The sequence below is a fragment of the Podarcis pityusensis genome (assembly GCF_964106645.2).
Source record: "Podarcis pityusensis genome assembly, chromosome: 3".
Lineage (NCBI taxonomy): Eukaryota > Metazoa > Chordata > Lepidosauria > Squamata > Lacertidae > Podarcis > Podarcis pityusensis.
This window is the reverse complement of record NC_138026.1, coordinates 13,879,154-13,906,647: the sequence shown is the minus strand read 5'-3', so window position 1 is coordinate 13,906,647 and position 27,494 is coordinate 13,879,154.

The window sequence follows — 27,494 nt, the reverse complement described above, 5'->3', positions numbered from 1 at the left end:
GGCTTTTTATCATAGGCCAAAAAATCAGCCCTTGACAACTTAACCTGTGAAAGAAAATATTTCTAAGCTCCAGGGTCACAACTTCAGCAAAAATATGAAATTTTCCAATTCACTCAAAAATGGTGCCAAACTGTTGCAAATTCTCCCCTGAAAGGTTTGGCGGTGGAAACAGAAGGCTTTTTATCATAGGACATGAAATCAGCCTTCTAAAACATAACCTGTGGGAAAAAAAATTTCTAAGCCCCGGGGTCACAATTTCAGCAAAAATCTGAAATTCTCCAATTCACTCAAAAATGATGCCAAAGTGTTGAAAATTCTCCCCTGAAAGGTTTGGCGGTGGTAACAGAAGGCTTTTTATCATAGGTTAGGAAATCAGCCCTCGACAACCTAACCTGTGAAAAAAAATTTTTCTAAGCCCCGGGGTCACAACTTCATCCAAAATCTGAAATTCTCCAATTCACTCATAAATGGTGCCAAATTGTTGCAAATTCTCCCCTGAAAGGTTTGGTGGTGGAAACATAAGGCTTTTTATCATAGGACATGAAATCAGCCTTCGAAGACATAACCTGTGAAAAAAAAAATTTCTAAGCCCCGGGGTCACAATTTCAGGAAAAATCTGAAATTCTCCAATTCACTCAGAAATGGTGCCAAATTGTTGCAAATTCTCCCCTGAAAGGTTTGGCGGTGGAAACAGAAGGCTTTTTATCATAGGTTAGGAAATGAGCCCGCGACAACTTAACCTGTGAAAAAAAAAATTTTTTTTTTTTTTAAAGCAATTTATTGGGTTTTACAATAAAAGTAAACATAATAAACAATATAACATTTGTCTTAACATAATTTCACATTTTCTTTGGACTTCCTCACATCTCCCGCTCCCACTTTCATCGTTGTACCATTTTGTCAGCAATTTATCATCTTATTTAAATTCTTATATCCCTTCTATATTTCATAATCTTATAATTCTCGAAAGGAGTTAAATTTTCACAGTCTTACTTATTTTCTTAAAAACTTCTAAATTTAGTGGTGCTCAGTTATTTTAGTCTAGCATCTTATTTAGCATTCACTCAAATTACAATGCTTTTGTAAATAATTCTTAAATTTCTTCCAATCCTCCTCAATCCTCTCTTCTCCCAGGTCACGAATTCTGCCGGTCATTTCAGCCAGTTCCATGTAGTCTATCAGTTGCATCTGCCATTCTTCCAGTGTGGGTAGATCTTGAGTTTTCCAGTGTTTTGCGAGAAGTATCCTTGCTTCTGTTGTTGCATACAGAAAAAATGTCTGGTCCTTCTTTGCCACCCCTTGGCCGACAATACCCAAAAGGAAAGCCTCTGGTTTCTTAGTGAAGGTATATTTAAATACCTTTTTCAATTCATTATAAATCATTTCCCAGAACGCCTTCACTTTAGGGCAAGTCCACCAGAGGTGGAAGAACGTTCCCTCACACTCTTTACATTTCCAACACTTATTATCAGACAGGTGGTAAATTTTTGCGAGTTTGACTGGGGTCATATACCATCTATAAATCATTTTCATTACATTTTCTTTCAGAGCGTTACATGCAGTAAATTTCAATCCATTACTCCACAACCTCTCCCAGTCCTCAAACATGATATTATACCCAATGTCCTGTGCCCACCTTATCATAGCCGATTTAACCGTTTCATCTTGTGTATTCCATTTCAACAGCAAGTTATACATCCCTGAAAGTACCTTAATCTTTGGTTCTAACAATTCTGTTTCTAGTTTCGATTTCTCCACCTGGAACCCTAGTTTCTTATCATTTTTAAAAACTTCTTTAATCTGAGCGTAATGTAACCAATCTCGCACTTTGTCTTTCATTTTCTCCAAACTCTGCAATTTCCAATTGTCTCCATCCTTTTCTAGTATTTCCCAATATTTTGGCCATTTAGGAAAAAAAAAAAAAAATTTCTAAGCCCCGGGTTCACAACTTCATCAAAAATCTGAAATTCTCCTATTCACTCAAAAATGCCCCCAAAGTGTTGCAATTTCTCCCCTGAAAGGTTTGGCGGTGGTAACAGAAGGCTTTTTATCATAGGTGAAGAAATCAGCCCTCGACAACTTAACCTGTGAAAAAAATTTTTTCTAAGCCCCGGGGTCACAACTTCAGCAAAAATCTGAAATTCTCCAATACACTCAAAAATGGTGCCAAATTGTTCCAAATTCTCCCCTGAAAGGTTTGGTGGTGGAAACATAAGGCTTTTGATCATAGGACATGAAATCAGCCTTCGAAGACATAACCTGTGGAAAAAAAAATTTCTAAGCCCCGGGGTCACAATTTCAGGAAAAATCTGAAATTCTCCAATTCACTCAAAAATGCTGCCAAACTGTTGCAAATTCTCCCCTGAAAGGTTTGGGGGTGGAAACAGAAGGCTTTTTATCATAGGCCAAGAAATCAGCCCTCGACAACTTAACCTGTGGGGGGGAAAAATTTCTAAGCCCCGGGGTCACAATTTCAGCAAAAATCTGAAATTCTCTAATTCACTCAGAAATGCTGCCAAAGTGTTGCAAATTCTCCCCTGAAAGGTTTGGCTGTGGTAACAGAAGGCTTTTTATCATAGGCCAAAAAATCAGCCCTTGACAACTTAACCTGTGAAAGAAAATATTTCTAAGCTCCGGGGTCACAACTTCAGCAAAAATCTGAAATTTTCCAATTCACTCAAAAATGGTGCCAAACTGTTGCAAATTCTCCCCTGAAAGGTTTGGCGGTGGAAACAGAAGGCTTTTTATCATAGGCCAAGAAATCAGCCCTCGACAACGTAATCTGTGGAAAAAAAAAATTTCTAAGCCCCAGGGTCACAACTTCATCAAAAATCTGAAATTCTCCAATTCAATCAAAAATGGTGCCAAAGTGTTGCAAATTCTCCCCTGAAAGGTTTGGGGGTGGAAACAGAAGGCTTTTTATCATAGGCCAAGAAATCAGCCCTCGACAACTTAACCTGTGAAAAAAAAAAATTCTAAGCCCCGGGGACACAATTTAAGCAAAAATCTGAAATTCTCCAATTCACTCAGAAATGCTGCCAAACTGTTGCAAATTCTCCCCTGAAAGGTTTGGTGGTGGAAACAGAAGGCTTTTTATCATAGGCCAAGAAATCAGCCCTCGACAACTTAACCTGTGAAAAAAAAAATTTCTAAGCCCCGGGGTCACAATTTCAGCAAAAATCTGAAATTCTCCAATTCACTCAAAAATGATTCCAAAGTGTTGCAAATTCTCCCCTGAAAGGTTTGGCGGTGGAAACAGAAGGCTTTTTATCATAGGCCAAGAAATCAGCCCTCGACAACTTAACCTGTGAAAAAAAAAAATTCTAAGCCCCGTGGTGACAACTTCATCAAAAATCTGAAATTCTCCAATTCACTCAAAAATGATGCCAAAGTGTTGAAAATTCTTCCCTGAAAGGTTTGGCGGTGGAAACAGAAGGCTTTTTATCATAGGTTAGGAAATCAGCTCGCGACAACTTAACCTGTGAAAAAAAAAAAATTCTAAGCCCGGGTTCACAACTTCATCAAAAATCTGAAATTCTCCAATTCACTCAAAAATGCTGCCAAAGTGTTGCAAATTCTCCCCTGAAAGGTTTGGCGGTGGTAACAGAAGGCTTTTTATCATAGGTGAAGAAATCAGCCCTCGACAACTTAACCTGTGAAAAAAAAAATTTCTAAGCCCCGGGGCCACAACTTCATCAAAAATCTGAAATTCTGCAATTCACTCAAAAATGCTGCCAAATTGTTACAAATTCTCCCCTGAAAGGTTTGGCAGTGGTAACAGAAGGCTTTTTATCATAGGTTAGGAAATCAGCCCGCGACAACTTTACCTGTGAAGAAAAAAAATTCTAAGCCCCGGGTTCACAACTTCATCAAAAATCTGAAATTCTCCAATTCACTCAAAAATGCTCCCAAAGTGTTGCAAATTCTCCCCTGAAACTTTTGGCGGTGGTAACAGAAGGCTTTTTATCATACGTGAAGAAATCAGCCCTCGACAACTTAACTTGTGAAAAAAAAAAAGTCTAAGCCCCGGGGTCACAACTTCATCAAAAATCTGAAAATCTGCAATTCACTCAAAAATTCTGCCAAATTGTTGCAAATTCTCCCCTGAAAGGTTTGGGGGTGGAAACAGAAGGCTTTTTATCATAGGCCAAGAAATCAGCCCTCGACATCTTAACCTGTGAAAAAAAAAATTTCTAAGCCCCGGGGTCACAATTTCAGCAAAAATCTGAAATTCTCCAATTCACTCAAAAATGATTCCAAAGTGTTGCAAATTCTCCCCTGAAAGGTTTGGCGGTGGAAACAGAAGGCTTTTTATCATAGGCCAAGAAATCAGCCTTCGAAGACATAACCTGTGGGAAAAAAAATTTCTAAGCCCCGGGGTCACAATTTCATCAAAAATCTGAAATTCTCCCATTCACTCAGAAATGCTGCCAAAGTGTTGCAAATTCTCCCCTGAAAGGTTTGGCGGTGGAAACATAAGGCTTTTTATCATAGGACATGAAATCAGCCTTCGAAGACATAATCTGTGAAAAAAAATATGACTAAGCCCTGGGGTCAGAATGTCAGCAAAAATCTGAAATAATCCAATTCACTCAGAAATGCTTCCAAACTGTTGCAAATTCTCCCCTGAAAGGTTTGGCGGTGGTAACAGAAGGCTTTTTATCATAGGACATGAAATCAGCCTTCGAAGACATAACCTGTGGGGAAAAAAAATTCTAAGCCCCGGGGTTACAACTTCATCAAAAATCTGAAATTCTCCAATTCACTCAGAAATGCTGCCAAAGTGTTGCAAATTCTCCCCTGAAAGGTTTGGCGGTGGTAACATAAGGCTTTTTATCATAGGACATGAAATCAGCCTTCGAAGACATATCCTGTGAAAAAAAAAATTCTAAGCCCCGGAGTCACAACTTCAGCAAAAATCTGAAATTCTCCAATTCACTCAAAAATGGTGCCAAACTATTGCAAATTCTCCCCTTAAAGGTTTGGCGGTGGTAACAGAAGGCTTTTTATCATAGGCCAAGAAATCAGCCCTCGACAACTTAACCTGTGAAAAAAATTTTTTCTAAGCCCCGGGTTCACAACTTCATCAAAAATCTGAAATTCTCCAATTCACTCAGAAATGCTGCCAAAGTGTTGCAAATTCTCCCCTGAAAGGTTTGGCGGTGGTAACAGAAGGCTTTTTATCGTAGGTGAAGAAATCAGCCCTCGACAACTTAACCTGTGAAAAAAAAATTTTCTAATCCCCAGGGTTACAACTTCATCAAAAATCTGAAATTCTCCAATTCACTCAAAAATGATGCCAAAGTGTTGAAAATTCTCCCCTGAAAGGTTTGGCGGTGGTAACATAAGGCTTTTTATCATAGGCCAAGAAATCAGCCTTCGAAGACTTAACCTGTGGAAAAAAAAAATTTCTAAGCCCCGGGGTCACAATTTCATCAAAAATCTGAAATTCTCCAATTAACTCAGAAATGCTGCCGAACTGTTGCAAATTCTCCCCTGAAAGGTTTGGGGGTGGAAACAGAAGGCTTTTTAGCATAGGCCAAGAAATCAGCCCTCGACAACTTAACCTGTGAAAAAAAAAATTTCTAAGCGCCGGGGACACAATTTAAGCAAAAATCTGAAATTCTCCAATTCACTCAGAAATGCTGCCAAAGTGTTGCAAATTCTCCCCTGAAAGGTTTGGCGGTGGAAACAGAAGGCTTTTTATCATAGGACATGAAATCAGCCTTCGAAGACATAACCTGTGAAAAAAAAAAATTCTAAGCCCCAGGGTCACATTTTCAGCAAAAATCTGAAATTCTCCAATTCACTCAGAAATGCTGCCAAACTGTTGCAAATTCTCCCCTGAAAGGTTTGGTGGTGGAAACAGAAGGCTTTTTATCATAGGCCAAGAAATCAGCCCTTGACAACTTAACCTGTGAAAAAAAAAATTTCTAAGCCCCGGGGTCACAATTTCAGCAAAAATCTGAAATTCTCCAATTCACTCAAAAATGATTCCAAAGTGTTGCAATTTCTCCCCTGAAAGGTTTGGCGGTGGAAACATAAGGCTTTTTATCATAGGACATGAAATCAGCCTTCGAAGACATAACCTGTGAAAAAAAAAATTCTAAGCCCCGGAGTCACAACTTCAGCAAAAATCTGAAATTCTCCAATTCACTCAAAAATGGTGCCAAACTATTGCAAATTCTCCCCTTAAAGGTTTGGCGGTGGTAACAGAAGGCTTTTTATCATAGGCCAAGAAATCAGCCCTCGACAACTTTACCCGTGAAAAATTTTTTTTCTAAGCCCCGGGTTCACAACTTCATCAAAAATCTGAAATTCTCCAATTCACTCAGAAATGCTGCCAAAGTGTTGCAAATTCTCCCCTGAAAGGTTTGGCGGTGGAAACAGAAGGCTTTTTATCATAGGCCAAGAAATCAGCCCTCGACAACTTAACCTGTGAAAAAAAAAATTTCTAAGCCCCGGGGTCACAATTTCAGCAAAAATCTGAAATTCTCCAATTCACTCAAAAATGATTCCAAAGTATTGCAAATTCTCCCCTGAAAGGTTTGGCGGTGAAAACAGAAGGCTTTTTATCATAGGCCAAGAAATCAGCCCTCGACAACCTAACCTTTGAAAAGAAAATTTCTAAGCCCCGGGGTCACAATTTCAGCAAAAATCTGAAATTCTCCAATTCACTCAAAAATGCTGCCAAAGTGTTTCAAATTCTGCCCTGAAAGGTTTGGCAGTGGTAAGAGAAGGCTTTTTATCATAGGACATGAAATCAGCCTTCAAAGAAATAACCTGTGAAAAAAAAAATTCTAAGCCCCGGGGTCACAATTTCAGCAAAAATCTGAAATTCTCCAATTCACTCAAAAATGCTGCCAAAGTGTTGCAAATTCTCCCCTGAAAGGTTTGGCGGTGGAAACAGAAGGCTTTTTATCATAGGACATGAAATCAGCCTTCGAAGACTTAACCTGTGAAAAAAAAAATTCTTAAGCCCCGGGGTCACAATTTCAGCAAAAATCTGAAATTCTCCAATTCACTCAAAAATGCTGCCAAAGTGTTTCAAATTCTGCCCTGAAAGGTTTGGCAGTGGTAAGAGAAGGCTTTTTATCATAGGACATGAAATCAGCCTTCAAAGAAATAACCTGTGAAAAAAAAAATTCTAAGCCCCGGGCTCACAATTTCAGCAAAAATCTGAAATTCTCCAATTCACTCAAAAATGCTGCCAAAGTGTTGCAAATTCTCCCCTGAAAGGTTTGGCGGTGGAAACAGAAGGCTTTTTATCATAGGACATGAAATCAGCCTTCGAAGACATAACCTGTGAAAAACAAAATTCTAAGCCCCGGGGTCACAACTTCAGCAAAAATCTGAAATTTTCCAATTCACTCAAAAATGGTGCCAAACTGTTGCTAATTCTCCCCTGAAAGGTTTGGCGGTGGTAACAGAAGGCTTTTTATCATAGGATATGAAATCAGCCTTCGAAGACATAACATGTGAAAAAAAAAATTCTAAGCCCCGGGGTCACAATTTCAGCAAAAATCTGAAATTCTCCAATTCACTCAAAAATGCTCCCAAAGTGTTTCAAATTCTCCCCTGAAAGTTTTGGCGGTGGAAACAGAAGGCTTTTTATCATAGAACATGAAATCAGACTTCGAAGACATAACCTGTGAAAAAAAAATTCTAAGCCTCGGGGTCACAATTTCAGGAAAAAAACTGAAATTCTCCAGTTCACTCAAAAATGCTGCCAAAGTGTTGCAAATTCTCCCCTGAAAGGTTTATCCGTGGTAACAGAAGGCTTTTTATCATAGGCCAATAAATCAGCCTTCGACAACTTAACCTGTGAAAAATAAATTTCTAACCCCGGGGTCACAACTTCAGGAAAAATCTGAAATTTTCCAATTCACTCAAAAATCGTGCCAAACTATTGCAAATTCTCCCCTGAAAGGTTTGGCGGTGGTAACAGAAGGCTTTTTATCATAGGACATGAAATCAGCCTTCGATGACATAACCTGTGGGAAAAAAAATTCTAAGCCCCGGGGTCACAATTTCAGCAAAAATCTGAAATTCTCCAATTCACTCAGAAATGCTGCCAAAGTGTTGCAAATTCTCCCCTGATAGGTTTGGCGGTGGTAACAGAAGGCTTTTTATCATACGCCAAGAAATCAGACCTCAACAACTTAACCTGTGGGGGAAAAAATTTCTAAGCCCCGGGGTCACAACTTCAGCAAAAATCTGAAATTCTCCAGTTCACTCCAAAATGCTGCCAAAGTGTTGCAAATTATCCCCTGAAAGGTTTGGCGGTGGAAACAGAAGGCTTTTTATCATAGGGCATGAAATCAGCCTTCGAAGACATAACCTGTGAAAAAGAGAATTCTAAGCCTCGGGCTCACAATTTCAGCAAAAAATCTGAAATTCTCCAATTCACTCAAAAATGCTGCCAAAGTGTTGCAAATTCTCCCCTGAAAGGTTTATCCGTGGTAACAAAAGGCTTTTTATCATAGGCCAAGAAATCAGCCATCAACAACTTAACCTGTGAAAAAAATAAATTTTAAGCCCCGGGGTCACAATTTCAGGAAAAATCTGAAATTCTCCAATTCACTCAGAAATGCTCCCAAAGTGTTTCAAATTCTCACCTGAAAGTTTTGGCGGTGGAAACAGAAGGCTTTATATCATAGAACATGAAATCAGACTTCGAAGACATAACCTGTGAAAAAAAAATTCTAAGCCTCGGGGTCACAATTTCAGGAAAAAAACTGAAATTCTCCAATTCACTCAAAAATGCTGCCAAAGTGTTGCAAATTCTCCCCTGAAAGGTTTATCCGTGGTAAAGGAAGGCTTTTTATCATAGGCCAATAAATCAGCCTTCGACAACTTAACCTGTGAAAAATAAATTTCTAACCCCGGGGTCACAACTTCAGGAAAAATCTGAAATTTTCCAATTCACTCAAAAATCGTGCCAAACTATTGCAAATTCTCCCCTTATAGGTTTGGCGGTGGTAACAGAAGGCTTTTTATCATACGCCAAGAAATCAGACCTCAACAACTTAACCTGTGGGGAAAAAAATTTCTAAGCCCCGGGGTCACAACTTCAGCAAAAATCTGAAATTCTCCAGTTCACTCCAAAATGCTGCCAAAGTGTTGCAAATTATCCCCTGAAAGGTTTGGCGGTGGAAACAGAAGGCTTTTTATCATAGGGCATGAAATCAGCCTTCGAAGACATAACCTGTGAAAAAGAAAATTCTAAGCCTCGGGCTCACAATTTCAGCAAAAAATCTGAAATTCTCCAATTCACTCAAAAATGCTGCCAAAGTGTTGCAAATTCTCCCCTGAAAGGTTTATCCGTGGTAACAAAAGGCTTTTTATCATAGGCCAAGAAATCAGCCATCAACAACTTAACCTGTGAAAAAAATAAATTTTAAGCCCCGGGGTCACAATTTCAGAAAAAATCTGAAATTCTCCAATTCACTCAGAAATGCTGCCAAAGTGTTGCAAATTCTCCCCTGAAAGGTTTGGCAGTGGAAACAGAAGGGTTTTTATCATAGGACGTGAAATCAGCCTTCGAAGACATAACCTGTGAAAAACAAAATTCTAAGCCCCGGGGTCACAATTTCAGCAAAAATCTGAAATTCTCCAATTCACTCAGAAATGCTGCCAAAGTGTTGCAAATTCTCCCCTGAAAGGTTTGGCGGTGGTAACAGAAGGCTTTTTATCATACGCCAAGAAATCAGACCTCAACAACTTAACCTGTGAGGAAAAAAATTTCTAAGCCCCGGGGTCACAACTTCAGCAAAAATCTGAAATTCTGCAGTTCACTCCAAAATGCTGCCAAACTGTTGCAAATTCTCCCCTAAAAGGTTTCGGGGTGGAAACAGAGGGCTTTTTGTCATAGGACATGAAATCAGCCCTCGACAACTTAACCTGTGAAAAACAAAATTTCTAAGCCCCGGGGTCACAATTTCAACAAAAATCTGAAATTTTCCAATTCACTCAAAAATGCTGCCAAACTGTTTCAAATTCTCCCCTGAAAGGTTTGGCGGTGGTAACAGAAGGCTTTTTATCATAGGCTAAGAAATCAGCCCTCGACTACTTAACCTGTGAAATAAAAAATTTCTAAGCCCCGGGGTCACAACTTCAGCAAAAATCTGAAATTTTCCAATTCACTCAAAAATGGTGCCAAACTGTTGCAAATTCTCCCCTGAAAGGTTTGGCGGTGGTAACAGAAGGCTTTTTATCATAGGATATGAAATCAGCCTTCGAAGACATAACATGTGAAAAAAAAAATTCTAAGCCCCGGGGTCACAATTTCAGCAAAAATCTGAAATTCTCCAATTCACTCAAAAATGCTCCCAAAGTGTTTCAAATTCTCCCCTGAAAGTTTTGGCGGTGGAAACAGAAGGCTTTTTATCATAGAACATGAAATCAGACTTCGAAGACATAACCTGTGAAAAAAAAATTCTAAGCCTCGGGGTCACAATTTCAGGAAAAAAACTGAAATTCTCCAGTTCACTCAAAAATGCTGCCAAAGTGTTGCAAATTCTCCCCTGAAAGGTTTATCCGTGGTAACAGAAGGCTTTTTATCATAGGCCAATAAATCAGCCTTCGACAACTTAACCTGTGAAAAATAAATTTCTAACCCCGGGGTCACAACTTCAGGAAAAATCTGAAATTTTCCAATTCACTCAAAAATCGTGCCAAACTATTGCAAATTCTCCCCTGAAAGGTTTGGCGGTGGTAACAGAAGGCTTTTTATCATAGGACATGAAATCAGCCTTCGATGACATAACCTGTGGGGAAAAAAATTCTAAGCCCCGGGGTCACAATTTCAGCAAAAATCTGAAATTCTCCAATTCACTCAGAAATGCTGCCAAAGTGTTGCAAATTCTCCCCTGATAGGTTTGGCGGTGGAAACAGAAGGCTTTTTATCATAGGGCATGAAATCAGCCTTCGAAGACATAACCTGTGAAAAAGAAAATTCTAAGCCTCGGGCTCACAATTTCAGCAAAAAATCTGAAATTCTCCAATTCACTCAAAAATGCTGCCAAAGTGTTGCAAATTCTCCCCTGAAAGGTTTATCCATGGTAACAAAAGGTTTTTTTTCATAGGCCAAGAAATCAGCCATCAACAACTTAACCTGTGAAAAAAATAAATTTTAAGCCCCGGGGTCACAATTTCAGGAAAAATCTGAAATTCTCCAATTCACTCAGAAATGGTGCCAAAGTGTTGCAAATTCTCCCCTGAAAGGTTTGGCGGTGGAAACAGAAGGCTTTTTATCATAGGACATGAAATCAGCCTTCGAAGACATAACCTGTGGGGAAAAAAATTTCTAAGCCCCGGGGTCACAACTTCAGCAAAAATCTGAAATTCTCCAGTTCACTCCAAAATGCTGCCAAAGTGTTGCAAATTATCCCCTGAAAGGTTTGGCGGTGGAAACAGAAGGCTTTTTATCATAGGACATGAAATCAGCCTTCGAAGACATAACCTGTGAAAAAAATATTCTAAGCCCCGGGGTCACAATTTCAGCAAAAATCTAAATTCTCCAATTCACTCAAAAATGCTGCCAAAGTGTTCCAAATTCTCCCCTGAAAGTTTTGGCGGTGGAAACAGAAGGCTTTTTATCATAGGACATGAAATCAGACTTCGAATACATAACCTGTGAAAAAAAAAATTTCTCAGCCCCGGAGGCACAACTTCAGCAAAAATCTGAAATTCTCCAGTTCACTCAAAGATGCTGCCAAACTGTTGCAAATTCTCTCATAAAAGGTTTTGGGGCGGAAACAGAGGGCTTTTTATCATAGGACATAAAATCAGCCCTCGACAACTTAACCTGTCAAAAAAAAAATTTCTAAGCCCCGGGGTCACAATTTCAGCAAAAATCTGAAATTCTCCAATTCACTCAAAAATGCTCCCAAAGTGTTTCAAATTCTCCCCTGAAAGTTTTGGCGGTGGAAACAGAAGGCTTTTTATCATAGAACATGAAATCAGACTTCGAAGACATAACCTGTGAAAAAAAAATTCTAAGCCTCGGGGTCACAATTTCAGGAAAAAAACTGAAATTCTCCAATTCACTCAAAAATGCTGCCAAAGTGTTGCAAATTCTCCCCTGAAAGGTTTATCCGTGGTAACAGAAGGCTTTTTATCATAGGCCAATAAATCAGCCTTCGACAACTTAACCTGTGAAAAATAAATTTCTAACCGCGGGGTCACAACTTCCGGAAAAATCTGAAATTTTCCAATTCACTCAAAAATCGTGCCAAACTATTGCAAATTCTCCCCTGAAAGGTTTGGCGGTGGTAACAGAAGGCTTTTTATCATAGGACATGAAATCAGCCTTCGATGACATAACCTGTGGGAAAAAAAATTCTAAGCCCCGGGGTCACAATTTCAGCAAAAATCTGAAATTCTCCAATTCACTCAGAAATGCTGCCAAAGTGTTGCAAATTCTCCCCTGATAGGTTTGGCGGTGGTAACAGAAGGCTTTTTATCATACGCCAAGAAATCAGACCTCAACAACTTAACCTGTGGGGAAAAAAATTTCTAAGCCCCGGGGTCACAACTTCAGCAAAAATCTGAAATTCTCCAGTTCACTCCAAAATGCTGCCAAAGTGTTGCAAATTATCCCCTGAAAGGTTTGGCGGTGGAAACAGAAGGCTTTTTATCATAGGACATGAAATCAGCCTTCGAAGACATAACCTGTGAAAAAGAAAATTCTAAGCCTCGGGCTCACAATTTCAGCAAAAAATCTGAAATTCTCCAATTCACTCAAAAATGCTGCCAAAGTGTTGCAAATTCTCCCCTGAAAGGTTTATCCGTGGTAACAGAAGGCTTTTTATCATAGGCCAAGAAATCAGCCATCAACAACTTAACCTGTGAAAAAAATAAATTCTAAGCCCCGGGGTCACAATTTCAGGAAAAATCTGAAATTCTCCAATTCACTCAGAAATGCTGCCAAAGTGTTGCAAATTATCCCCTGAAAGGTTTGGCGGTGGAAACAGAAGGCTTTTTATCATAGGACATGAAATCAGCCTTCGAAGACATAACCTGTGAAAAAAATATTCTAAGCCTCGGGGTCACAATTTCAGCAAAAATCTAAATTCTCCAATTCACTCAAAAATGCTGCCAAAGTGTTCCAAATTCTCCCCTGAAAGTTTTGGCGGTGGAAACAGAAGGCTTTTTATCATAGGACATGAAATCAGACTTCGAAGACATAACCTGTGGGAAAAAAAATTTCTAAGCCCCGGAGTCACAACTTCAGCAAAAATCTGAAATTCTCCAGTTCACTCAAAGATGCTGCCAAACTGTTGCAAATTCTCTCATAAAAGGTTTTGGGGCGGAAACAGAGGGCTTTTTATCATAGGACATAAAATCAGCCCTCGACAACTTAACCTGTCAAAAAAAAAATTTCTAAGCCCCGGGGTCACAATTTCAGCAAAAATCTGAAATTCTCCAATTCACTCAAAAATGCTCCCAAAGTGTTTCAAATTCTCCCCTGAAAGTTTTGGCGGTGGAAACAGAAGGCTTTTTATCATAGAACATGAAATCAGACTTCGAAGACATAACCTGTGAAAAAAAAATTCTAAGCCTCGGGGTCACAATTTCAGGAAAAAAACTGAAATTCTCCAATTCACTCAAAAATGCTGCCAAAGTGTTGCAAATTCTCCCCTGAAAGGTTTATCCGTGGTAACAGAAGGCTTTTTATCATAGGCCAATAAATCAGCCTTCGACAACTTAACCTGTGAAAAATAAATTTCTAACCCCGGGGTCACAACTTCCGGAAAAATCTGAAATTTTCCAATTCACTCAAAAATCGTGCCAAACTATTGCAAATTCTCCCCTGAAAGGTTTGGCGGTGGTAACAGAAGGCTTTTTATCATAGGACATGAAATCAGCCTTCGATGACATAACCTGTGGGGAAAAAAATTCTAAGCCCCGGGGTCACAATTTCAGCAAAAATCTGAAATTCTCCAATTCACTCAGAAATGCTGCCAAAGTGTTGCAAATTCTCCCCTGATAGGTTTGGCGGTGGTAACAGAAGGCTTTTTATCATACGCCAAGAAATCAGACCTCAACAACTTAACCTGTGGGGAAAAAAATTTCTAAGCCCCGGGGTCACAACTTCAGCAAAAATCTGAAATTCTCCAGTTCACTCCAAAATGCTGCCAAAGTGTTGCAAATTATCCCCTGAAAGGTTTGGCGGTGGAAACAGAAGGCTTTTTATCATAGGACATGAAATCAGCCTTCGAAGACATAACCTGTGAAAAAGAAAATTCTAAGCCTCGGGCTCACAATTTCAGCAAAAAATCTGAAATTCTCCAATTCACTCAAAAATGCTGCCAAAGTGTTGCAAATTCTCCCCTGAAAGGTTTATCCGTGGTAACAGAAGGCTTTTTATCATAGGCCAAGAAATCAGCCATCAACAACTTAACCTGTGAAAAAAATAAATTTTAAGCCCCGGGGTCACAATTTCAGGAAAAATCTGAAATTCTCCAATTCACTCAGAAATGCTGCCAAAGTGTTGCAAATTCTCTCTTGAAAGGTTTGGCGGTGGAAACAGAAGGCTTTTTATCATAGGACATGAAATCAGCCTTCGAAGACATAACCTGTGGGGAAAAAAATTTCTAAGCCCCGGGGTCACAACTTCAGCAAAAATCTGAAATTCTCCAGTTCACTCCAAAATGCTGCCAAAGTGTTGCAAATTATCCCCTGAAAGGTTTGGCGGTGGAAACAGAAGGCTTTTTATCATAGGACATGAAATCAGCCTTCGAAGACATAACCTGTGAAAAAAATATTCTAAGCCCCGGGGTCACAATTTCAGCAAAAATCTAAATTCTCCAATTCACTCAAAAATGCTGCCAAAGTGTTCCAAATTCTCCCCTGAAAGTTTTGGCGGTGGAAACATAAGGCTTTTTATCATAGGACATGAAATCAGCCCTCGACAACTTAACCTGTCAAAAAAAAAATTTCTAAGCCCCGGGGTCACAATTTCAGCAAAAAAAGTGCTGCAAATTCTCCCCTGAAAGGTTTGGTGGTGGAAACAGAAGGCTTTTTATGAGAGGCCAAGAAATCAGCCCTCGACAACTTAACCTGTGAAAGACAAAATTTCTAACCCCGGGGTCACATCTTCAGCAAAAATCTGTAATTTTCCAATTCACTCAAAAATGGTGCCAAAGCGTTTCAAATTCTCCCCTGAAAGGTTTGGCGGTGGTAACAGAACGCTTTTTATCATAGGTTAGGAAATCAGCCCTCGACAACTTAAACTTTGAAAAGAAAAATTTCTAAGCACGGGGTCACAACTTCAGCAAAAATCTGAAATTCTCTAATTCACTCAAAAATGCTGCCAAACTGTTGCAAATTCCCCCCTGAAAGGTTTGGTGGTGGTAACAGAAGGCTTTTTATGATAGGCCAAGAAATCAGCCCTCGACAACTTTACCTGTGAAAGAAAAAATTTCTAAGCCCCGGGGTCACAACTTCAGCAAAAAATCTGAAATTTTCCAATTCACTCTAAAATGGTGCCAAACTGTTGCAAATTCTCCCCTGAAAGGTTTGGCAGTAGTAACAGAAGGCTTTTTATCATAGGACATGAAATCAGCCTTCGAAGAAATAACCTGTGGAAAAAAAAAATTCTAAGCCCCGGGGTCACAATTTCAGCAAAAATCTGAAATTCTCCAATTCACTCAGAAATGCTGCCAAAGTGTTGCAAATTCTCCCCTGAAAGGTTTGGCGGTGGTAACAGAAGGCTTTTTATCATATGCCAAGAAATCAGACCTCAACAACTTAACCTGTGGGGAAAAAAATTTCTAAGCCCCGGGGTCACAACTTCAGCAAAAATCTGAAATTCTCCAGTTCACTCCAAAATGCTGCCAAACTGTTGCAAATTCTCCCCTAAAAGGTTTCGGGGTGGAAACAGAGGGCTTTTTGTCATAGGACATGAAATCAGCCCTCGACAACTTAACCTGTGAAAAACAAAATTTCTAAGCCCCGGGGTCACAATTTCAACAAAAATCTGTAATTTTCCAATTCACTCAAAAATGGTGCCAAAGTGTTTCAAATTCTCCCCTGAAAGGTTTGGCCGTGGTAACAGAAGGCTTTTTATCATAGGCCAAGAAATCATCCCTCGACAACTTAACCTGTGAAAAAAAAATTTCTAAGCCCCGGGGTCACAACTTCATCAAAAATCTGAAATTTTCCAATTCACTCAAAAATGGTGCCAAAGTGTTTCAAATTCTCCCCTGAAAGGTTTGGCGGTGGTAACAGAAGGCTTTTTATCATAGGCCAAGAAATCATCCCTCGACAACTTAACCTGTGAAAAAAAAATTTCTAAGCCCCGGGGTCACAACTTCATCAAAAATCTGAAATTTTCCAATTCACTCAAAAATGGTGCCAAAGTGTTTCAAATTCTCCCCTGAAAGGTTTGGCGGTGGTAACAGAAGGCTTTTTATCATAGGACATGAAATCAGCCTTCGAAGACATACCCTGTGAAAAAAAAAAATTCTAAGCCCCGGGGTCACAACTTCAGCAAAAATCTGAAATTCGCCAATTCACTGAAAAATGGTGCCAAACTGTTGCAAATTCTCCCCTTAAAGGTTTGGCGGTGGTAACAGAAGGCTTTTTATCATAGGCGAACAAATCAGCCCTCGACAACTTAACCTGTGAAAAAAAAAATTTCTAAGCCCTGGGGTCACAACTTCATCAAAAATCTGAAATTCTCCAATTCACTCAAAAATGGTGCCAAACTGTTGCAAATTCTCCCCTGAAAGGTTTGGCGGTGGAAACAGAAGGCTTTTTATCATAGGACATGAAATCAGCCTTCGAAGACATAACCTGTGGGGGAAAAAAATTCTAAGCCCCAGGGTCACAATTTCAGCAAAAATCTGAAATTCTCCAATTCACTCAGAAATGCTGCCAAACTGTTGCAAATTCTCCCCTGAAAGGTTTGGCGGTTGTAACAGAAGGCCTTTTATCATAGGCCAAGAAATCATCCCTCGACAACTTAACCTGTGAAAAAAATAATTTCTAAGCCCCGGGGTCACAATTTCAGCAAAAATCTGAAATTCTCCAATTCACTCAAAAATGGTGCCAAAATGTTGCAAATTCTCCCCTGAAAAGTTTGGCGGTGGTAACATAAGGCTTTTTATCATAGGCCAAGAAATCAGCCCTCGACAACTTAACCTGTGAAAGAAAATATTTCTAAGCGCCGGGGTCACAACCTCATCAAAAATCTGAAATTCTCCAATTCACTCAAAAATGGTGCCAAACTCTTGCAAATTCTCCCCTGAAAGGTTTGGCGGTGGTAACAGAAGGCTTTTTATCATAGGACATGAAATCAGCCTTCGAAGACATAACCTGTGGAAAAAAAAAATTTCTAAGCCCCGGGGTCAGAACTTCAGCAAAAATCTGAAATTCTCCAATTCACTGAAAAATGGTGTCAAACTGTTGCAAATTCTCCCCTTAAAGGATTGGCGGTGGTAAAAGAAGGCTTTTTATCATAGGCCAAGAAATCATCCCTCGACAACTTAACCTGTGAAAAAAAAATTTCTAAGCCCCGGGGTCACAACTTCATCAAAAATCTGAAATTTTCCAATTCACTCAAAAATGGTGCCAAAGTGTTTCAAATTCTCCCCTGAAAGGTTTGGCGGTGGTAACAGAAGGCTTTTTATCATAGGACATGAAATCAGACTTCAAAGACATAACCTGTGGGGAAAAAAATTTCTAAGCCCCGGGGTCACAACTTCAGCAAAAATCTGAAATTCTCCAGTTCACTCCAAAATGCTGCCAAAGTGTTGCAAATTATCCCCTGCAAGGTTTGGCGGTGGAAACAGAAGGCTTTTTATCATAGGACATGAAATCAGCCTTCGAAGACATAACCTGTGAAAAAAATATTCTAAGCCCCGGGGTCACAATTTCAGCAAAAATCTAAATTCTCCAATTCACTCAAAAATGCTGCCAAAGTGTTCCAAATTCTCCCCTGAAAGTTTTGGCGGTGGAAACATAAGGCTTTTTATCATAGGACATGAAATCAGCCCTCGACAACTTAACCTGTCAAAAAAAAAATTTCTAAGCCCCGGGGTCACAATTTCAGCAAAAATCTGAAATTCTCCAATTCAACCAAATATTGCTGCCAAAGTGTTGCAAATTCTCCCCTGAAAGGTTTGGCGGTGGTAACAGAAGGCTTTTTATTATAGCTTACGAAATCAGCCCTCGACAACTTAACCTTTGAAAAGAAAAATTTCTAAGCCCCGGGGTCACAATTTCAGCAAAAAAAGTGCTGCAAATTCTCCCCTGAAAGGTTTGGTGGTGGAAACAGAAGGCTTTTTATGAGAGGCCAAGAAATCAGCCCTCGACAACTTAACCTGTGAAAGACAAAATTTCTAACCCCGGGGTCACATCTTCAGCAAAAATCTGTAATTTTCCAATTCACTCAAAAATGGTGCCAAAGCGTTTCAAATTCTCCCCTGAAAGGTTTGGCGGTGGTAACAGAACGCTTTTTATCATAGGTTAGGAAATCAGCCCTCGACAACTTAAACTTTGAAAAGAAAAATTTCTAAGCACGGGGTCACAACTTCAGCAAAAATCTGAAATTCTCTAATTCACTCAAAAATGCTGCCAAACTGTTGCAAATTCCCCCCTGAAAGGTTTGGTGGTGGTAACAGAAGGCTTTTTATGATAGGCCAAGAAATCAGCCCTCGACAACTTTACCTGTGAAAGAAAAAATTTCTAAGCCCCGGGGTCACAACTTCAGCAAAAAATCTGAAATTTTCCAATTCACTCTAAAATGGTGCCAAACTGTTGCAAATTCTCCCCTGAAAGGTTTGGCAGTAGTAACAGAAGGCTTTTTATCATAGGACATGAAATCAGCCTTCGAAGAAATAACCTGTGAAAAAAAAAAATTCTAAGCCCCGGGGTCACAATTTCAGCAAAAATCTGAAATTCTCCAATTCACTCAGAAATGCTGCCAAAGTGTTGCAAATTCTCCCCAGAAAGGTTTGGCGGTGGTAACAGAAGGCTTTTTATCATATGCCAAGAAATCAGACCTCAACAACTTAACCTGTGGGGAAAAAAATTTCTAAGCCCCGGGGTCACAACTTCAGCAAAAATCTGAAATTCTCCAGTTCACTCCAAAATGCTGCCAAACTGTTGCAAATTCTCCCCTAAAAGGTTTCGGGGTGGAAACAGAGGGCTTTTTGTCATAGGACATGAAATCAGCCCTCGACAACTTAACCTGTGAAAAACAAAATTTCTAAGCCCCGGGGTCACAATTTCAACAAAAATCTGTAATTTTCCAATTCACTCAAAAATGGTGCCAAAGTGTTTCAAATTCTCCCCTGAAAGGTTTGGCCGTGGTAACAGAAGGCTTTTTATCATAGGCCAAGAAATCATCCCTCGACAACTTAACCTGTGAAAAAAAAATTTCTAAGCCCCGGGGTCACAACTTCATCAAAAATCTGAAATTTTCCAATTCACTCAAAAATGGTGCCAAAGTGTTTCAAATTCTCCCCTGAAAGGTTTGGCGGTGGTAACAGAAGGCTTTTTATCATAGGCCAAGAAATCATCCCTCGACAACTTAACCTGTGAAAAAAAAATTTCTAAGCCCCGGGGTCACAACTTCATCAAAAATCTGAAATTTTCCAATTCACTCAAAAATGGTGCCAAAGTGTTTCAAATTCTCCCCTGAAAGGTTTGGCGGTGGTAACAGAAGGCTTTTTATCATAGGACATGAAATCAGCCTTCGAAGACATACCCTGTGAAAAAAAAAATTTCTAAGCCCCGGGGTCACAACTTCAGCAAAAATCTGAAATTCGCCAATTCACTGAAAAATGGTGCCAAACTGTTGCAAATTCTCCCCTTAAAGGTTTGGCGGTGGTAACAGAAGGCTTTTTATCATAGGCGAACAAATCAGCCCTCGACAACTTAACCTGTGAAAAAAAAAATTTCTAAGCCCCGGGGTCACAACTTCATCAAAAATCTGAAATTCTCCAATTCACTCAAAAATGGTGCCAAACTGTTGCAAATTCTCCCCTGAAAGGTTTGGCGGTGGAAACAGAAGGCTTTTTATCATAGGACATGAAATCAGCCTTCGAAGACATAACCTGTGGGGGAAAAAAATTCTAAGCCCCAGGGTCACAATTTCAGCAAAAATCTGAAATTCTCCAATTCACTCAGAAATGCTGCCAAACTGTTGCAAATTCTCCCCTGAAAGGTTTGGCGGTTGTAACAGAAGGCCTTTTATCATAGGCCAAGAAATCATCCCTCGACAACTTAACCTGTGAAAAAAATAATTTCTAAGCCCCGGGGTCACAATTTCAGCAAAAATCTGAAATTCTCCAATTCACTCAAAAATGGTGCCAAAATGTTGCAAATTCTCCCCTGAAAAGTTTGGCGGTGGTAACAGAAGGCTTTTTATCATAGGCCAAGAAATCAGCCCTCGACAACTTAACCTGTGAAAGAAAATATTTCTAAGCGCCGGGGTCACAACCTCATCAAAAATCTGAAATTCTCCAATTCACTCAAAAATGGTGCCAAACTCTTGCAAATTCTCCCCTGAAAGGTTTGGCGGTGGTAACAGAAGGCTTTTTATCATAGGACATGAAATCAGCCTTCGAAGACATAACCTGTGGAAAAAAAAAATTTCTAAGCCCCGGGGTCAGAACTTCAGCAAAAATCTGAAATTCTCCAATTCACTGAAAAATGGTGTCAAACTGTTGCAAATTCTCCCCTTAAAGGATTGGCGGTGGTAAAAGAAGGCTTTTTATCATAGGCCAAGAAATCATCCCTCGACAACTTAACCTGTGAAAAAAAAATTTCTAAGCCCCGGGGTCACAACTTCATCAAAAATCTGAAATTTTCCAATTCACTCAAAAATGGTGCCAAAGTGTTTCAAATTCTCCCCTGAAAGGTTTGGCGGTGGTAACAGAAGGCTTTTTATCATAGGACATGAAATCAGCCTTCGAAGACATACCCTGTGAAAAAAAAAATTTCTAAGCCCCGGGGTCACAACTTCAGCAAAAATCTGAAATTCGCCAATTCACTGAAAAATGGTGCCAAACTGTTGCAAATTCTCCCCTTAAAGGTTTGGCGGTGGTAACAGAAGGCTTTTTATCATAGGCGAAGAAATCAGCCCTCGACAACTTAACCTGTGAAAAAAAATTTTTCTAAGCCCCGGGGTTACAACTTCATCAAAAATCTGAAATTCTCCAATTCACTCAAAATGATGCCAAAGTGTTGAAAATTCTCCCCTGAAAGGTTTGGTGGTGGAAACATAAGTCTTTTTATCATAGGTTAGGAAATCAGCCCTCGACAACTAAACCTGTGGAAAAAAAAATTTCTAAGCCCCGGGGTCACAATTTAAGCAAAAATCTGAAATTCTCCAATTAACTCAAAAATGATGCCAAAGTGTTGAAAATTCTCCCCTGAAAGGTTTGGAGGTGGTAACAGAAGGCTTTTTATCATAGGTTAGGAAATCAGCCCGCGACAACTTAACTTGTGGTGAAAAAAATTTCTAAGCCCCGGGTTCACAACTTCATCAAAAATCTGAAATTCTCCAATTCACTCAAAAATGCTCCCAAAGTGTTGCATATTCTCCCCTGAAAGGTTTGGCGGTGGAAACAGAAGTCTTTTTATCATAGGTTAGGAAATCAGCACGCGACAACTTAACCTGTGAAAAAAAAATTTTCTAAGCCCCGGGGTCACAACTTCATCAAAAATCTGAAATTCTCCAATTTACTCAAAAATGGTGCCAAATTGTTGCAAATTCACCCCTGAAAGGTTTGGCGGTGGAAACATAAGGCTTTTTATCATGGGACATGAAATCAGCCTTCGAAGACATAACCTGTGAAAAAAAAAATTCTAAGCCCCGGGGTCACAATTTAAGCAAAAATCTGAAATTCTCCAATTCACTCAGAAATGCTGCCAAACTGTTGCAAATTCTCCCCTGAAAGGTTTGGGGTTGGAAACAGAAGGCTTTTTATCATAGGCCAAGAAATTAGCCCTCGACAACTTAACCTGTGGGGAAAAAAATTTCTAAGCCCCGGGGTCACAACTTCAGCAAAAATCTGAAATTCTCCAATTCACTCAAAAATGATGCCAAGGTGTTGAAAATTCTCCCCTGAAAGGTTTGGCGGTGGTAACAGAAGGCTTTTTATCATACGTTAGGAAATCAGCCCTCGACAACTAAACCTGTGAAAAAAAAAATTTGTAAGCCCCGGGGTCACAACATCATCAAAAATCTGAAATTCTACGATTCACTAAAAAATGGTACCAAACTGTTGCAAATTCTCCCCTTAAAGGTTTGGCGGTGGTAACAGAAGGCTTTTTATCATAGGACATGAAATCAGCCTTCGAAGACATAACCAGTGAAAAAAAAAATTTCTAAGCCCCGGGGTCACAACTTCAGCAAAAATCTGAAATTCTCCAATTCACTGAAAAATGGTGCCAAACTGTTGCAAATTCTCCCCTTAAAGGTTTGGCGGTGGTAACAGAAGGCTTTTTATCATAGGACATGAAATCAGCCTTCGAAGACATAACCAGTGAAAAAAAAAATTTCTAAGCCCCGGGGTCACAACTTCATCAAAAATCTGAAATTCTCCAATTCACTGAAAAATGGTGCCAAACTGTTGCAAATTCTCCCCTTAAAGGTTTGGCGGTGGTAACAGAAGGCTTTTTATCATAGGCCAAGAAATCAGCCCTCGACAACTGAACCTGTGAAAAAAAAAATTTCTAAGCCCCGGGGTTACAACTTCATCAAAAATCTGAAATTCTGCAATTCACTCAAAATGATGCCAAAGTGTTGAAAATTCTCCCCTGAAAGGTTTGGCGGTGGAAACAGTAGGCTTTTTATCATAGGTTAGGAAATCAGCCCGCGACAGCTTAACCTGGGGAAAAAAAAATTTCTAAGTCCCGGGTTCACAACTTCATCAAAAATCTGAAATTCTCCAATTCACTCAAAAATGCTCCCAAAGTGTTGCAAATTCTCTCCTGAAAGGTTTGGCGGTGGTAACAGAAGGCTTTTTCTCATAGGTAAAGAAATCAGCCCTCGACAACTTAACCTGTGGAAAAAAAATTTTCTAAGCCCCGGTGTCACAACTTCATCAAAAATCAGGAAATTCTCCAATTAACTCAAAAATGGTGCCAAATTGTTGCAAATTCTCCCCTGAAAGGTTTGGCGGTGGAAACATAAGGCTTTTTATCATAGGACATGAAATCAGCCTTCGAAGACATAACCTGTGAAAAAAAAAAATTCTAAGCCCCGGGGTCACAATTTCAGCAAAAATCTGAAATTCTCCAATTCACTCAGAAATGATGCCAAAGTGTTGCAAATTCTCCCCTGAAAGGTTTGGCGGTGGTAACAGAAGGCTTTTTATCATAGGCCAAGAAATCAGCCCTCGACAGCTTAACCTGTGAAAAAAAAAATTTCTAAGCCCCGGGGTCACAACTTCATCAAAAATCTGAAATTCTCCAATTCACTCAAAAATGGTGCCAAACTGTTGCAAATTCTCCCCTGAAAGGTTTGGTGGTGGAAACATAAGGCTTTTTATCATAGGTTAGGAAATCAGCCCTCGACAACTAAACCTGTGAAAAAGAAAATTTCTAAGCCCCGGGGTCACAATTTAAGCAAAAATCTTAAATTCTCCAATTCACTCAAAAATGATGCCCAAGTGTTGAAAATTCTCCCCTGAAAGGTTTGGCGGTGGTAACAGAAGGCTTTTTATCATACGTTAGGAAATCAGCCCGCGAGAACTTAACCTGTGAAAAAAAAAATTTCTAAGCCCCGGGGTGACAACTTCATCAAAAATCTGAAATTCTCCAATTAACTCAAAAATGGTGCCAAACTGTTGCAAATTCTCCCCTGAAAGGTTTGGCGGTGGTAACAGAAGGCTTTTTATCATAGGCCAAGTAATCAGCCCTCAACAACTTAACCTGTGAAAAAAAAAATTTCTAAGCCCCGGGTTCACAACTTCATGAAAAAATCTGAAATTCTCCAATTCACTCAAAAATGCTCCCAAAGTTTTGCAAATTCTCCCCTGAAAGGTTTGGCGGTGGAAACATAAGGCTTTTTATCATAGGACATGAAATCAGCCTTCGAAGACATAACCTGTGAAAAAAAAATTTCTAAGCCCCGGGGTCACAATTTCAGCAAAAATCTGAAATTCTCCAATTCACTCAGAAATGCTGCCAAACTGTTGCAAATTATCCCCTGAAAGGTTTGGGGGTGGAAACAGAAGGCTTTTTATCATAGGCCAAGAAATCAGCCCTCGACAACTTAACCTGTGAAAAAAAAAATTTCTAAGCCCCAGGGTCACAATTTCAGGAAAAATCTGAAATTCTCCGATTGACTCAAAAATGCTGGCAACGTGTTGCAAATTCTCCCCTGAAAGGTTTGGCGGTGGAAACAGAAGGCTTTTTATCATAGGCCAAGAAATCAGCCCTCGACAACTTAACCTGTGAAAAAAAAAATTTCTAAGCCCCGGGGTCACAACTTCATCAAAAATCTGAAATTCTCCAATTCACTAAAAAATGGTGCCAAACTGTTGCAAATTCTCCCTTAAAGGTTTGGCGGTGGTAACAGAAGGCTTTTTATCATAGGACATGAAATCAGGCTTCGAAGACATAACCAGTGAAAAAAAAAATTTCTAAGCCCCGGGGTCACAACTTCAGCAAAAATCTGAAATTCTCCAATTCACTGAAAAATGGTGCCAAACTGTTGCAAATTCTCCCCTTAAAGGTTTGGCGGTGGTAACAGAAGGCTTTTTATCATAGGCGAAGAAATCAGCCCTCGACAACTTAACCTGTGAAAAAAAAAATTTCTAAGCCCCGGGGTTACAACTTCATCAAAAATCTGAAATTCTCCAATTCACTCAAAAATGCTCCCAAAGTTTTGCAAATTCTCCCCTGAAAGGTTTGGCGGTGGAAACATAAGGCTTTTTATCATAGGACATGAAATCAGCCTTCGAAGACATAACCTGTGAAAAAAAAATTTCTAAGCCCCGGGTTCACAACTTCATCAAAAATCTGAAATTCTCCAATTCACTCAAAAATGCTCCCAAAGTGTTGCAAATTCTCCCCTGAAAGGTTTGGCGGTGGTAACAGAAGGCTTTTTATCATAGGTGAAGAAATCAGCCCTCGACAACTTAACCTGTGGGAAAAAATTTTTTCTAAGCCCCGGGGTCACAACTTCATCAAAAATCTGAAATTCTCCAATTAACTCAAAAATGGTGCCAAATTGTTGCAAATTATCCCCTGAAAGGTTTGGCGGTGGTAACAGAAGGCTTTTTATCATAGGACATAAAATCAGCCTTCTAAGACATAACCAGTGAAAAAAAAAATTTCTAAGCCCCGGGGTCACAACTTCAGCAAAAATCTGAAATTCTACAATTCACTGAAAAATGGTGCCAAACTGTTGCAAATTCTCCCCTTAAAGGTTTGGCGGTGGTAACAGAAGGCTTTTGATCATAGGCGAAGAAATCAGCCCTCGACAACTTAACCTGTGGGGAAAAAAATTTCTAAGCCCCGGGGTTACAACTTCATCAAAAATCTGAAATTCTCCAATTCACTCAAAATGATGCCAAAGTGTTGAAAATTCTCCCCTGAAAGGTTTGGCGGTGGAAACATAAGGCTTTTTATCATGGGACATGAAATCAGCCTTCGAAGACATAACCTGTGAAAAAAAAAAATTCTAAGCCCCGGGGTCACAATTTCAGCAAAAATCTGAAATTCTCCAATTCACTCAGAAATGCTGCCAAAGTGTTACAAATTCTCCCCTGAAAGGTTTGGCGGTGGAAACAGAAGGCTTTTTATCATAGGCCAAGAAATCATCCCTCGACAACTTAACCTGTGAAAAAAAAAAAATTCTAAGCCCCGGGGTCACAACTTCATCAAAAATCTGAAATTCTCCAATTCACTCAAAAATGGTGCCAAACTGTTGCAAATTCTCCCCTGAAAGGTTTGGCGGTGGAAAGAGAAGGCTTTTTATCATAGGACATGAAATCAGTGTTCGAAGACATAACCTGTGGGGGAAAAAAATTCTAAGCCCCAGGGTCACAATTTCAGCAAAAATCTGAAATTCTCCAATTCACTCAGAAATGCTGCCAAACTGTTGCAAATTCTCCCCTGAAAGGTTTGGCGGTTGTAACAGAAGGCCTTTTATCATAGGCCAAGAAATCATCCCTCGACAACTTAACCTGTGAAAAAAATAATTTCTAAGCCCCGGGGTCACAACTTCAGCAAAAATCTGAAATTCTCCAATTCACTGAAAAATGGTGTCAAACTGTTGCAAATTCTCCCCTTAAAGGATTGGCGGTGGTAACAGAAGGCTTTTTATCATAGGCGAAGAAATCAGCCCTCGACAACTTAACCTGTGAAAAAAAAAATTTCTAAGCCCCGGGGTTACAACTTCATCAAAAATCTGAAATTCTCCAATTCACTCAAAATGATGCCAAAGTGTTGAAAATTCTCCCCTGAAAGGTTTGGCGGTGGAAACAGAAGTCTTTTTATCATAGGTTAGGAAATCAGCACGCGACAACTTAACCTGTGAAAAAAAAATTTTCTAAGCCCCGGGGTCACAACTTCATCAAAAATCTGAAATTCTCCAATTTACTCAAAAATGGTGCCAAATTGTTGCAAATTCACCCCTGAAAGGTTTGGCGGTGGAAACATAAGGCTTTTTATCATGGGACATGAAATCAGCCTTCGAAGACATAACCTGTGAAAAAAAAAATTCTAAGCCCCGGGGTCACAATTTAAGCAAAAATCTGAAATTCTCCAATTCACTCAGAAATGCTGCCAAACTGTTGCAAATTCTCCCCTGAAAGGTTTGGGGTTGGAAACAGAAGGCTTTTTATCATAGGCCAAGAAATTAGCCCTCGACAACTTAACCTGTGGGGATAAAAATTTCTAAGCCCCGGGGTCACAATTTCAGCAAAATTCTGAAATTCTCCAATTCACTCAAAAATGATGCCAAAGTGTTGCAAATTCTCCCCTGAAAGGTTTGGCGGTGGAAACATAAGGCTTTTTATCATAGGTTAGGAAATCAGCCCTCAACAACTTAACCTGTGAAAAAAATAATTTCTAAGCCCCGGGGTGACAACTTCATCAAAAATGTGAAATTCTGCAATTCACTCAAAAATGGTGCCAAAGTGTTGCAAATTCTCCCCTGAAAGATTTGGCAGTGGTAACAGAAGGCTTTTTATCATAGGACATGAAATCAGCCTTCGAAGACATAACCTGTGGGGGGAAAAAATTCTAAGCCCCGGGGTCACAATTTCAGCAAAAATCTGAAATTCTCCAATTCACTCAAAAATGGTGGCAAACTGTTGCAAATTCTCCCCTGAAAAGTTTGGCGGTGGTAACAGAAGGCTTTTTATCATAGGCCAAGAAATCAGCCCTCAACAACTTAACCTGTGAAAGAAAATATATCTATGCGCCGGGGTCACAACTTCATTAAAAATCTGAAATTCTCCAATTCACTCAAAAATGGTGCCAAACTGTTGCAAATTCTCCCCTGAAAGGTTTGGCGGTGG